Source organism: Crocodylus siamensis, chromosome 2 (genome assembly GCF_052110815.1).
Source record: "Crocodylus siamensis isolate JL-2025a chromosome 2, ASM5211081v1, whole genome shotgun sequence".
Taxonomy (NCBI): Eukaryota; Metazoa; Chordata; order Crocodylia; family Crocodylidae; genus Crocodylus; species Crocodylus siamensis.
Window position 1 is genome coordinate 197,250,524 of NC_143396.1, and position 14,576 is coordinate 197,265,099.

Genomic DNA, 14,576 nt, shown 5'->3' on the forward strand with positions numbered 1-14,576 from the left:
GAGTTGTCAGTCGATTCATCAAAGGCAGGGGTCAGCAACCTTTTAGGAACAGCAGGCCAAAATAACACAGTTGAGTCCACATACAGGCCACTGCTGCCACTTCCCCTGCCAAATTACTGCCACCATGCCTGCAAACTGACTGCTGCTTTCCCCATCACCATGCCCGCAAGCCACTGCTTCCCTTGCTGCCAAATGCTGCTGATTATCCATTTAGATTTACCATGAAAATCTAATAGTATAAATCAAAAAGTACTTTATTAGCCAACATGATAGCTTTACAAAGAGACAACAATGTAAGAGAAAAGCCAGACCTAATCATTATACACTGCATCAAGTTAAAATCTCTTCTGTTCTCAAGGCCCTAAATAACTTCACTTCTGTTTACATTTACTTTTCTCCCTTTACATTCCTCAATCCTATCCTTCTCCTCTGCCAATTATGTCAGCATTAATGACTTATTCACCCATTTTGTCCATAATAAATTCCTTGTCTTTCTTTTAAAACGCACCAGTCCATATCGTATGGAATATTTTCCTAAATACAGATGGCATCAAGCAACCTGATTTTTTCTTCAGTTTCTATCTCAACTCATTTTAATACCTATAAGCATAGTCAGCCATAACAATTAAAACAAAAAATCCTAGTCATTCCCTCCTTTGGGTTTTCTAGTGCATCTCATGTAATCCAGATGTGCTATGGTTAAAACTATTCAGAATATGAACTGTCCATACCAGTGGCACTGGCAACCTCTAAAGGTGGCGCACAGCAGACTGGAGAAGGAGCACGGAATAGAGTAGCAGATCAGGCAGGCAGCAGAAAGCAGCGCAGCAGCCTGGGCACAGAAAGGGGATTGGTGTGGCAGTTGGGGAGTGTAGAGATTTACCTTGTACCTGCCAAAAACGTTGGTCCCACAGGTCTGTATCATCTTGTACCAAACATTAATGGTGATCAAAGATTCCAGGCACTCTTATAGTACAATAAAGAAACAAGTTTTGGCCCAATACATTCTAATGCAGGTAGAAACAAGTATTATATTTTGATCATTAAATTTTGAACATCAAAACAAATTCTGAACTGATGGCCTTTAAAGTTTAGAGGCCGACTCAGTTTCTACTATTAATTTTTTTTTTGCCTGCTAGGACTAATCCTGCAAAACTCAATGCACTTTCCCCAAATAATACTAAATGGTTCAGTGAACACTTTTTTAAAAGCTAAAACCTCAACATAAACTGTATTTACCTTGTACTCACACTGACAGAACATGATGAACTGAACTACATAAATCCTGCAATAAAATGAAGAATAAAGATGTTCTTTTTTTCTTTTTTTTTTTTTTTTTTAGGGATATGATGAACTTGTTATCAAGACAAGCGCTTATTTCCGTACCTGCATTCCATAGCCATACATCAACTTAGGAGTTTAACAGACCAACATGTGCAACATCGGACTGATTCAAAATTAAATTATGAAGAGATAGGGGAAATTACACAAATTTCTGACAATACACTAATTTCTTGACCCCGTGAAATGAAAGGTGAAAAGGTCAAATTACCACAGATTTAGGATATTTTTGGTCTAGAGCCTTATCCTCTGTAGTATCTTACTAAAAAATAGTTTGTGCAAAAACTGTGCATACCTATGAAATTTGCAAATGAAACAAAAATGAAAGAGACTTTCAACAGGGAGGAGGATCACATCAATATGCAAGAAAAAGCAGGAAATAAGTGAAAGAAAAATGGTATGAAATTTAGCAATGCAAAGTACAGTCATACACTCAATAAATACTGTAGTTACTTGAATTCAAGACGAGGTTCTCTCCCACATCAACATGGGGGAAAAGACTTATCTTGGGTTTAAGTACAAGCTGGCTACTGTGGCTCTGACTCTGGCCCTGAGCCCAGGTCATGGCCAGTCAGAGTTGCACCAGCAGCCTGCACCCCCCTCCACCTACCCTTCCCTGCAGCCTCAGTCCCCTCTCCGCCTCTCACCCCACTCACTGTCAGGAACTGCTCTGACTCACCCCCTTCTAGGCACACAGCACATGCAAGCTCCATCTCCTACCCAGCCAATCAGCAGTGGCACAGCTCCAGTCCCAAAATGCTTCTGCATGGCTGGGCAGGGGCCTGAATCTGCATGTGGTCTGTGCCCAGGGCGGAATGGAGCTGGAACTGTGCCTGACAGTAAGCTGGAGGGAGGAAGGAGATAGAGGCTGCAGATAGGGGGGTAGGCAGGGCAAAGAAGCTGCAGGGAGCAGGCAGTATGGTTGCAGGGGTCAAGGCTGTGTTGCAAGGGGTGACAGGCTGCAGGGAGCAGACGGCAGAAGGGACAAATGGTGGAGGTCACCTACCCCCTCTGCCCCCATCTCCCTGCTGCAGTGGCATGGGGGCCAATTTTAAGACAACTTTCCAGTAACTAGATTCTATACATGGAAAATCATTTATCAATTTTCCATATATAGAATCTTATTCAAAAAGTCACCTTGGATTCGAGTAAATATGGTAATATGAACAGCAATACTTTTGCTATCAGACAGAGGTGACTGAGGAAGAGAGAAACCTAGGCGTATCAGCTGATTCTTGGTGGCAGTAAGCTACAAGTGGGATGCAGCCATAAAAAGGTTAATACAATTCTAGGGTGCATTAGTCTGGATACTTTTAGTCAAGACAGGTAAGTATTAGTACTACTATACAAGAAATTAGTAAGACCTCATTTCAAATATTGTGGAGAGTTTTGAAAAACTATTTTCAGCAAATATTAAAAATTGAACACAGAATAAGTGCAGAAAAGGGATACAGTTCTCTGACACGAGTGGGGAATGGGGGTGCCAGTAACTTAAAAATGCCAGTTACATGGGGGAAAAGGGGTTTCTGGCCGGACATGGCGGCCCCACATGGAGCAGGGGGTGGCAGTAACCGCAGACGGATCAGCGGTAGTGCAGGATGGTAGGTAGAGGCCACCGCGTGCGAGCCCCCCCCCCACCATGTCCAGCCAACCAGAAACTCCAGTTAACAGTGTGTTCCAGTTACTCAAATGCTGGATAACAGGGATTTTACTGTATTAAGATAATTAAAGATTCAGAAGAGAGACATTTAACTCTTTATAAATAGGTGTGCGGTGGAGGGGGATGCCATTGGAAAAGGAAACAAACCATTTAAGTTAAAAGACCATGATTGTACAAGCTGAAAAGGATACTAACAAGTAACAAACAAATTTAGATAAGGGGTGAAGCTTTCTAGCCAGCACAGGAGTGAAGTTCTGAAGTGGTCTTTTGAATATAGTAAAGATAAGGAAATTTCCAAAAGGACCTTAGTAAGTTTATGGAATGGATTTTATAATACAATAGGGGCATTCTTGGAAAGTGATCAGAACATATAACATGCAGTTTTGTGTTTCTGATACCCTTAGGAAGGGACACAAAGGAAACAACCTCTCTGAAGGTTGTTAGCATGCAGGAGATATTTAATAATCCCATGCTCCAAGGCATTTGTTGTTTGCCTGTTGGATATACTACTGGGTTTTGTTTGGCCTTCCTCAAAGCATTTGACAAAGACCGTGCAAGAAATGGGAGACTTTTTTTCAGAAGTACTGCCATTCTTAAACAGTACTGAGAAACTCACTTGCCAATACACTCAATATGAAACAGATTGACAGATTTGAAGCAAGGAAGGAACAGTTTCCCAAATTAGACTGGCAATGTCCTTTTGGAGGAAAGGGGTTGAGAAATGCAGGGAGCTGTCCATTTCCTAGGATCACCTGAGCTCATTTTACCTAACAAGATGCCTGTCCCACTGCACTGGCTCAGGCATGTGATGTCCTTGTCTCTTCCTCACCCTTTTTTACCCAGGAGCTTTATGGCTTCGTGTAATGGGAGCTGGAATGGATGTTCTTCTGGACTTTTTTCAACAAACAGTCTCTTATAAATGCAGCATCTTTATGGCAAGGATCTCTTCCAGGCCTATGGTCTTACAACAGTGTTGTCCAACTTACAAGTGACCAGGGGCCAAATGCCCCAAAAGCAAGATCAGAAGGGGCTGTATGCTTGCAGGCATCACTAGGCCAAGCCACAGGTTGCACAGACCATACCTCCCCATTATACCATGCACCCATGACTTTCCCCACTGCTGCTCCAGGTACCCACAACCCACCTTTCTCCAACTGCTGTTACACTATGCACCCATGAGGGCCCTTCCTAGGGCAAGAGTAGTCAGCAAAAGCAGAGGGGAGGTGGGGGGGGAAGGGGGAAGGACAGAAACCCCAGCTGCTACCGCAGCCAGAACAGCAGCCCAACGTGAGTCGGGGGGCTGCAACTTTAGACCTCATAATCCACATGCAGCCTGAAGACGGCTAGGTTAGTTGGACAGGCCTGTCCTGCCATAAATATCTATCCATCAAACTTTTCATATCATATTCATATTCAAGGCTAGCCTCGGAAACAGCGACAAATTATTTCTTGTTACCCACCATATTTCATGGGCTAGGATTCTGCCCACTCTTCTAAAAAAGATAATCATACCACTGAAGTTAGACATGAAGGAGTCCATTTCACATAAAACATATGCACAACTGGTCCAAACAGTATGTTCTCCAGTTCAAACTAAAGTACAGGTTTCCCTAATTTTATGCAGGTTCTGCATGTCTGAATTTGCTGTTATGCGATAACCCTTTTTATTCCAAAAGTTTGTTATATGTGAGGTAAATTCACTCTTATGCGATTGGTGTGGTGGAAGCCGACAGTCAGCTGCTTTGTGCAGTACTTTGTGGGAGTGACACGCACCAAAATATAGTCTCCTGTGCGGATCTGTGCTCTTCGCTTAGTCTGCAACACGTGTTTCTGTAGTTGCTGTCCCCATTATGATAGTGCCCTGTGCTTGTACATTGCTCTCTGCTGTTGGTGAGTACCCAAATTGCCTTGTAAATGGGGTAGATATCGGTCTGGGTGTAAATACAGTTGAGATCTTGGAACATATCCCTCTTTGTTACATTGTAAAGTGGGTTTCCTTTATGCACCTCTCAGTTATGCGCCATTTTCCAGGAATGCACTTACAGCATAAAGCAAGGAAAACCTGTAAATGATTTCTCTAGACCCCTTTCTTTCAAGGCTCACTACTAGTTCAGCCCGTAAGAACTGGTAAGGACATCCCAAGGGAGATCTTCAGGAAGTAGAAATTGTACTCTTTTTATTGACTTCACTAGAGTTACGTCATTTCACCCTAACTGAAGATTTGCCTGAAGACAGTGGAGTCAATGCATAGCAGCTGAATAACAACAATAATATTCACATTAATATCTACAGCCACTGCTCACTCAAAATGGCAAAATAATCTTATACAGCAACATTCTGATTATATCAACAAGAACTGTGGTAAAAATCAATTATGTAACAGCTGTTCTATTGTTGCATTTCAGTTTATGGAAAAACAAAATTCATTACATGCTAACTGTAAAAAAATAACACCAAAAAAATCCTCACCTTACTTAACTAATCATGGCAAAGAGTAGGCTTTTTATTCAGTGTTTAGAAATTATGCACTACTTTCAGTTGAACAGGAAGTTCAAAAGAGGGACAGCTCTTAAAGGCAACATAAACCTTAACAGTTATACAGTTAAGGTTTATACAGTTATACAGCTGCAACAAGAAGTGATGTCAAAACACACAAAAGTGCAGTTAGCACTCCACAGTAGCTAACAAGCATCCTACAATGCCTTTTGCTGCTCATTTTCTTCTTAGATGTAAGGACTCCAAGCGTGAAACTACTGAGGAAAGCTGCAACTCCCTTGGTAGGTAGTCTCCCTCAGATCCACATCAATAAAATGTCATTCACCAGATGGAACTTAACGCTCTACACCTCTTAGACTAACATACAATTCTCAGAAGGGCCCAAGTTTTCATTTCTGAAAAAATGTTCTAGCTTGTCTAAATCTATTTTATTCGATAATGTGCCACAACCACATCTGACAAATATGAAATACAGCATCTTCATAAATTTTAATATGCGCAGTTAAAATAGATTTTTCTATTAAGGCATTTAAATGACTGATTGCAGTCCACATTTACATTCTGAAAAATAATTATTTATGGTGATGGTGCTTATGTCACTCAAAGTTTAGGGCCAGTTACTTTCTCAGTTATTTCTATATTTCCAAAAATTGATTCTGTTAACCCTTTTTTTAGTTTTACTACAATCCCCTTAATTTGGGAGTACATGGCAGCCTAAGAGTTAATTCAGAAGAATGCAAGTTATATTTGTAATACCTATAAAAAGGTATTACACATTACTCAAATTTTACCCTTGCATGGTAAATTTAATACACCTTACTATGACTCTGGTTGAACCAGTATTTCTGAAGTTTCCTCCAAAGCAGCACACCACAGACTACCAATTTTTCCATACACACGCACATTGTGAATATGCAAATTACTACAGTGCTAAATCAACAATTCAGTTTGAAAAAACACATTAGCAGATTGGTATTTACATTACTACAAAAAGATGCTGTTAGATGCCTATTCTGTAATGTATTTAAACAATTATCGTAACTAAAAATCTGCATGCAAAGAATAGTAACCCAAGCAAAAACGATAATCGGACACAAGAAAGTACTTCCATGGTGACTGTAATGACCAAGCAGCTGTCTTACTAGTATAGAACATTCCAAGTAGAATATTCTACATATATAAAAGCTTTAGTCTGTCTGTCTGTCACGCTTTATTTGCACTCCGATTGGCTGACAACCAACCAACCAGAGTGCTTCAAGAGCATTCGGATAGGAGACAGCACAGTGGAATGCCACCATGACAGCAGGGACACGGGGAACGGAGGGGGGGCAGGGGCAAAGCTAGGGCTGCTGGCCTTCGGCCCCCCCCCCACAGGCAGCAGCAACAGAGCAGGGAGGGAGCGGGCCCTTCCCCCCCGCACCCCACTGGACAGGAAGCGGGAGCGGGGCTGGTATGATGAAAGCCAGCAGGAAAAGGAATGGGGGGCATGGTGGTGTTGCTGCCATTGCCACACCCTGACAACAGCCCAGGAAGTGGGAGGCATGGGCCCAGCCCCAAACTGGCAGGGGTGAGGGTGGAGGTGGGAGAAGTAGACCCATTTGCTCCTTCCCCCAGCTGGATGAGAAGCAGGGTTGAGGCCAGATGCTGCCCACCATGATATCAGGGAGCATGCTACCACCACCCTGCCAAAAGCTGGCAGGAAGGCAGAAGAAGGGAGGGGAGCAGGAGGGGAGAGGGAGGAAGGGGCATGATAATGGTGGCCCACTGCCCCCTGACCCTGCCAATAGCCAGGAGGGAGAAAGGGAAGGGAGGCAAGTGGACATGGGTCAGGTAGGCCCAGACTATAAATGGCAGAAGGGGGGGGATGGGCCCCAAACCAAAGCGCGGTGAGCAGAAGCCAGACACGGACCTCCGTCCCCACTCTCCATCATTTTTGATGGGCAATTGGCTAGTTTAAAACAAATTTCAAACAAGCCTTTAAAATACCCACATCTTTGCATACTAGCAAACTGCCTGTCGAGAATGACAGGACAGAGGGGAAGAGGTGCTCTACCGCCTGCCAGGACCAGGGGGAGGGGTGGGGGGGGTGGATGGAGAAGCTTGCCCCGCCATCCTCTCCACCAGCACCTCACACCACCACCTCCAGTGCTGCTTTCCTCAACCCCCACTGGCCTGCTCCTTGGAGGTGGTGGATCACCGTCATGACAGCACAGACAAAGCAGGGAAACGTCCCCTGCTCTGTCCTCTCCGTCATGGCCGAGATCCACACTCTGACTTGTTGTTTCACTAACCAGAGTGCTCCAGGAGCATTGCGAACAGACAGACAGACGGATGGACTAAGCCCTTTATTATATAAGAATATTGAAACATAAGAATAGATCTGAATAATACCTCCCTTTATTTATTTGAAAGGATGTTCTTATAAAATAACACTGCCTTATAGATTTACATTTCACCACCATTATGGTGCCTCCCAAATTAATGTTATAATTTTGACGCTCTTTTAAAAATGCTTACATATGCTTTACAACTTTTATGCAGAAATTTTACTCTTAGCTTTAAAATAAAAATACTGAAAGCAGAAAACCGAGACACTCGTCCCTTCAACTATAACTGGATATAGAACAATTTTGTTGGATCCTTACAAAACAAATCCTTTTATAAAATTCAACTAAATATCATCACATGAAGGCTACGATCCTATCACATAACAGAGAAACACGTAAAACAGATCAAAGGCTCTGTGTGTTATGATACAGCAGTTAGGAGGTATTTAATGTTATATACAGAAAACACTGTATTGTACACAAGTCATTTCACAGCAGGTTTGAAGTTTAACAGAGCTATGCAATTTTCTGTACTTTTCAGAAACACTCCCTTACCCAACCTTGTATTGTTAAGCAAAGGAAGCAATTCAGAAACATTCGCTGAGTACTAGTTCATATAAGACAAAACTCCATTACCTCTGAATCTGATTCAACCAAGTTCTTAAGTACGTTGTCCAATAAACATACTCAAATACTTTCCTGTATCAAGGGCTGTATCATAATGAAGGTCAGATACAATTCAAAAAGTGTATTATATTTGACGGAAGTTCCTATTAATAGATAAGGTATTTTGGCATTTATTTTACAAGAAGTTAATTTAGTATTTCTTTAAAGTATTAGTTTATATTCTACCTCATTACTTAGTATTCACATAAACTCATAAAATTAGCATTATAACATTTTAAAAATCTTAAAATGTACAAAAGTATTTTGCTTACTTAGGGCCTACATTTTTGTTCTCTTACAGTTCTATTTTCAAGGGGTCCCTTTATGTTGATCTGTGTAGTTGTAATTCCAAACGTCAGCTCTTCTCACATACCAAAGGCTTATATTTAAGTGTATTCAGTTAGTTATAGAGGCTTCAGTAGTAATTCCATAGTTAAGACTGCTGAAATTGCCAAGAAGTAAATTTAAGATCACCATGTTACACCCAAGATTTTAAATTGGTCTCTAGGTTTGGCACAGTAACTCCTAAGAAAACAAGTTTTAAGGAAAGTAAGTTCCTTTTTAAAGTGCTGCCTTGTTCCCCTTGGTTTCTTGATAAACTACCACAGTTCCCACAAACCCCTTGCTTCTCTCTCTATTGTATATGAACGTAAAAGCCATAACAACTCAAGATACAAAACATTTTTTAAGTTGGCCCCACCATGATAACTTCTCACTTATTCTCTCTAAGACTTGGTGAGGTCAGATCCATTGCTACACGTCCTCTTAATTTACCAGCCATGCTCTGCACACCTTATTGAGTTATGCTGAGGTGACATAGAACCTAAAAAAGAAACTGGGTTTTAATACACATAAATAAATGTGATGCATACAAAAGAATAAATCAAACTTGCCTTGAAATTAAAACCAATTTATTAAACAAAGGAAGTATCTGGAGTTAATGAACTAAAGGAGATTATTTCCGGTCACCACTTCTCTCAAGTATTCAAAACCAGAAGACAGGGGATGGGAAGGTTCTCCCATTTAAAGAGGCACCTGACCCAGACCGGTGCCCAAAGTCAGAGCTGCTCCCACCCCAATCCCTCTAACTGAGCAAGGGGTGGCTTTGTCCCTGATCTTAAACTGCCCAGCACCAGACCTCAACTAATCAGGATTCAGCACCAGGCAAGCCCAGTCTTGATTTGGACTCAGGGCTATGTGCCAGACCTTGAAGCTACCTCATGAGTCCTGAGGCTCGCAAGGACCTCAGCTCCCGCATGTCTTTTTCTATTTAAAATTGAAAGAGAAAAACAAGATTTCATCCTGAGGCCCAGCAGTCTGTCAGTTTCCTGTTCAGTGACTAGTTCATTGAAAGTTAGAACTACAGTATAACTTCATAAATCCAGAATTATCAAAATTCTGGCACTTTTTAAAGCTACACTCCACTGGGGAGTACCACCAGCCAGTCCCAGAGCAGCAGAGGGTAAGCTTGCACCCAGAGGCTGCCACCACCATCCTGTACCTCCACTCCGTGTACAGCCACTGTTCCAGGACTGGCTGCCACTACCGCCCCCCCACTCCAGGACCGGCCACTGTTCCAGTTTCAAAAATCCAGAATTTTCACATTTCTAGCAGGTGCTCAGACCTGAGTGTGCCAACTGTATAAGGTTATACTGTAGTTGAAAACAGTGCAAAAGAAAAAAAAAATCCTTCCTGATTCTGCAAAAGAGACTACTGCTTCTGTCAAAAACTGATCTAGAGTATTATACATTTAAATTATTTTAAGTGATTATAATAAGGGTAGGGCTTAACACAGGTTGTCAATATCAGACTCCTAAAAATACACTATTCTTAAGATAAACCTATTGATATAAAACTTTTTTATAGGGGTGAACCAATAAAGATTTTCTTGGCCAATACCGATAGCTGACTAGCCATATCAGCCAATACCAATCTGATAGCCAATTTACAGGAAGGCAGCTTGGCATCTTGGAGAGCAGCATCCAAACAGTAAGTCTATGAGTAAGAAGGGGCATTGGAGAGTGACAGGGTGTGAGGGAGGGAGAATGACCACCCCGCCGCAGTGAAGAAGGGAGTGGGGCAGGGACAGGGATAGGTACCACCTAGCTGGGGCAGTGAATGCAACCCTGGGGCCGGGAACGGGATGGAGGAGTGGGCAGCTCATCTGGTAAATGCAGGGGGTGGGGAGTGGGAAAAGCTGCCTGCTACTGGGTACAGCCCTAGGAGAGGCATGGGGGGCATTTGCCCCCCTGGTTTTGTGCACAGGGTAAGGGCAGACTGCCTGCTGCAGGCTTGAAGCCAGAGGCTGTGCCAGCCTCCTCCTGGCCAGGGGTGGGGGGTTGGGCCAGAGCTGGCAAAAAGCGATGTGGATTCAGCTGCATGGGATGGGTGCCAGCAGCGGTGGTAGTGGAAGGGATGGCTATAGGGGGACTATGGGGAATTTTTAGGTGGCTATTGGCCCCCTAGCATCACTCCTGCTCAGGAGCCCCCTACTGCAGGGTGAGCAAGGGATGCTCAGCCAGTACAGGGCTCTCAGGGGAAAGACATCAGAACACAGTGCCCCAGGCAGATCAGTGCTAGGAAGGGGCTTTAGTCACCCCAAAATTCCCCATAGACCCCTGCTTAGCCACTTATATTGCTCCCATGGATGCACAAAAATCTAAATGAGCAGAGCATGTATATGAGGCTCCCAATTGAACACCCACTTTTTAAAGACCTGGGATGCTATGAGCCCAACATTGTGAAGCTTTTCCCTGATGCTTTGCTCAGTGTCCCAGACCTTTATAAAGCAGAAATGCAGCTGGAAGCCCTAGCTGCACTCTCGCTTTATGTTCCTGAACACTATAAGTGTCCCCCATGGTGCAGCTGGGGATGGAAAAACTACCCATGCCCTGCTGCACACACCAGTTTAAAAAAACACCCACCACAGGCAACAGGGGATGGGAAGGTTCTCCCATTTAAAAAGAGGCACATGACCCAGACCGGTGCCCAAAGTCAGAGCTGCTCCCACCCCAATCCCTCTAACTGAGCAAGGGGTGGCTTTGTCCCTGATCTTAAACTGCCCAGCACCAGACCTCAACTAATCAGGATTCAGCACCAGGCAAGTCCAGTCTTGGTTTGGACTCAGGGCTGTGTGTCAGACCTTGGAGCTACCTCATGTCCTGAGGCTCGCAAGGACCTCAGCACCTTAAAGACTGATGGCTGCAGGACAAGGCTTTTTAAGGTGCTAGGTCCTGGTGCGGATAATCAGCCAGTTGATTTATAGCACCATGTAAACCAGCCACAAAGACATCGCACATTTTTTCAGAAATATCTTTGTAACTGGTTTGCCATTTTATGGTCCCATAAATTCAATGTTGATTAAGCCATAAATGGCAATGTGTTAATTGTACCAGAAATATAACATGTGCCAGGGGCCCAGGAGACATCTTCTTTGATGAACCACCTCAAGTTTATCAGAATGAAAGTAATCTTTGCTCTGCTTTTCCCAATTTAATTCATAAGCCGAGTTCCCCTTCAAATCTTATAATTAAGTATTACCTCAGAATAGCCCACTTCCATTTCCTCTTTGCCCCATTTCCCAATATATTTCCTCCCAACACCCATATCCCTATGCTGTTTTTAAAAAAAAATTATGAAGACAATCAAGAATTAGAAGTGCTAGAGCACACCTTAATGGAAGACTAACTGTACTAAAGATGCCAAATCTGGACTGTGGTCTAGATGACAAATCTAAGCATTAAGCAGACACAACCATGTAGCTGCTTTGCTAAGCTCCTGGACAGAAACAGATCTGAGGCTAGCTGCCAAAGTTGCTCTGCCCCAAATGGAATGAGCCTTGACATGACCTTCAAGCTACAGGGCCAGCCAATCTGTAAAAGCATGAGAGAAACAGCTCACCATTAGCCACAGCTCTCTTACAAAACAAATGAATTTATTCTACTGGGTTAAAGGGAAACAAAATGCTGGGTGAGCATTCCAAAGGCTCTTGTATACCCCAAATAAAAGCCCCTGAACCTTTCCACATAAAGCTGTGGATATAGAAAAGCTATTTGCTTGCATAAGCAAACTGATGGAAAGAAAACAAAGGGCAGAACAGACAGTTTATTACAGTGCAAATTTACCACCACCTTTCGCATAAGCAGAGGGTCAGGATTTTCTTATGTAGCAGAGCAAAGATTCAGCTGGAGGAGGATTCCCTCTAGCACAGTGGAATCAGTAGTATATACCAACTAAGGTTGCAAAGCTTGGGTCGCTGATTCGATTCAGAGGAGATTCAGCAGCCAAATCTCCAAATCCGAATTGCATCAGGAGACCCATTAATCTCTCCAAATCAAATCGGAAGCCTCAGCTTTGATTCAGAGAGATTTGACGATTCAGACATAGGCACAGCTTTATATGTTTTTTCTACATACTTCAAGGTACCAAGCGGCTTGTGAATGCAGATGGAGCATCCCATGGGAGCACGGGGGAGAGAGGGGGTGCATCTTCAGCTCACTCAGCGGCGTACCTGGAAGCAGAATGGTACTTCCTGGGACTGGGGAGGCACCTGGGGTTCCCCCACAGCCAATCACCAAGCCGAGGGGTGGGGTGGGGGTGTCCCCTGAATGCTCGGTGGCAGACCCAGAAGTGGACCAGAAGTACTTTCAGTCCACTTCTGAGTCTACTGCCAAGCATGTGGGGACCCCCCCCTGCAGTCCTGTGGGACACTTCATCCGCCCCACCATGTCAGTGTTCACAAGGTGCACCTGGTACTTCGAGGTATGTAGAAAAAACGTATAAAGCTGTGTCTATGGCCAAACCGCTGATTCTCCAAATAAGAATTGTATCTTCAAATCCAGATTTGACCGAATCAAAATCGGGACAGTGCTCCAAATCAGTCAATCTAATCACCATCCCCCAAATCAGGCCAAATCAGAATTCAAATCTAATACGGTCTGCTTCGCACACCCCTAATAGCAACCATCTCTATGCCACATACACTGTAACTGAGGGGATATATTTAGATCAGTGGCTCCCAGTCTTTTTTAGGCTCAAAGCACCCCTTGGCTGATGCGATAAACCCCTCTACCAAGGGTCTGTAAACTTTTTTTAGGCATGAGAATTCTTCTTGGCTGTATTGTAGAGAAAGTATCTAGAGAACGCACTGACAAAACATTATCTCAGCATGTTTCACTATTAAAAGAAAAATTTCATATAAAAGATTTCCAGTTTTTGAAAAATAAGAGATGCTGGATTCTCCTTAGGGTTGCAGAAATGTTTGGTGCAACCAATGCAAAATGTTTGTTGTAACTAGAGACCTACTTAAATTGCAGAAACCATGAAATCCAGGATTGTCCATGAAGTCCCCAAAAACAAAAACAAAATTAACAAAAATAAAATGATGGCTCCCCACTGGGAGCCAGCAGACCCTGATGGCAGGAGGGGAAGGCACCAGCTGGCAGAGGGGCATGAAGGGCAAGCAGACAAGATGGCAGCTAACCCCCCATTCCTCCTCCCCCACTAAGGCCTCTCCACCAATCAGCTCTGAGAAACAGAGTGACTCGAAGGGCAGCCAGCAATAAAAATGACTGCTACCCCCTCAGCCCTCCCCACCAATCAGCACCAAGGGGTATGGCCACACAAAAGGCAACCAGCCATCAAGACAGTGGCTACCCCCTTGTCCCTCCTCCCCCCTGGACCTCTCCACCAATCAGTGCCAAGGGGTGGGACTACTGCAAAATGTCCGCAGAACTGTCTCTGCACACTGCAAAAAAAACCCTGCATCTCACTGCAGTTTAGTCCTTCATTGTAAAACAAACAATTTTATATCAATAGTTTTTTTGACAAATATTTTAAACATTCAGGTCAACTCACAGAGGTAGCATACAACTAGTAATTCTAAAGCTGAAAAAATTATTTTAAAGTGTTAAATGCATGTTTCAGTCTTGAAATAAAAACTGGGAAAGCACTTCATATGAACAATCAAAACAGGATGTAAAAGCAAATATTCAAGCACCATAAATACACTAGCAATTTAAAACAGACTGGCTAAGAAGGAAGGAAGGATGGATAAGGGATCCAGGGTGTTTTGTTTTGCTTTGCTT

General features: G+C 43.3%; 1 protein-coding gene across 6 annotated transcripts in view; it reads right to left on the reverse strand.

The window, feature by feature from the left end:
- Positions 1–14,576, reverse strand: part of HIPK3 (homeodomain interacting protein kinase 3) — a 128,747-nt gene that overhangs the window by 96,368 nt on the left and 17,803 nt on the right. The gene's annotated exons all lie outside the window — the stretch shown is intronic.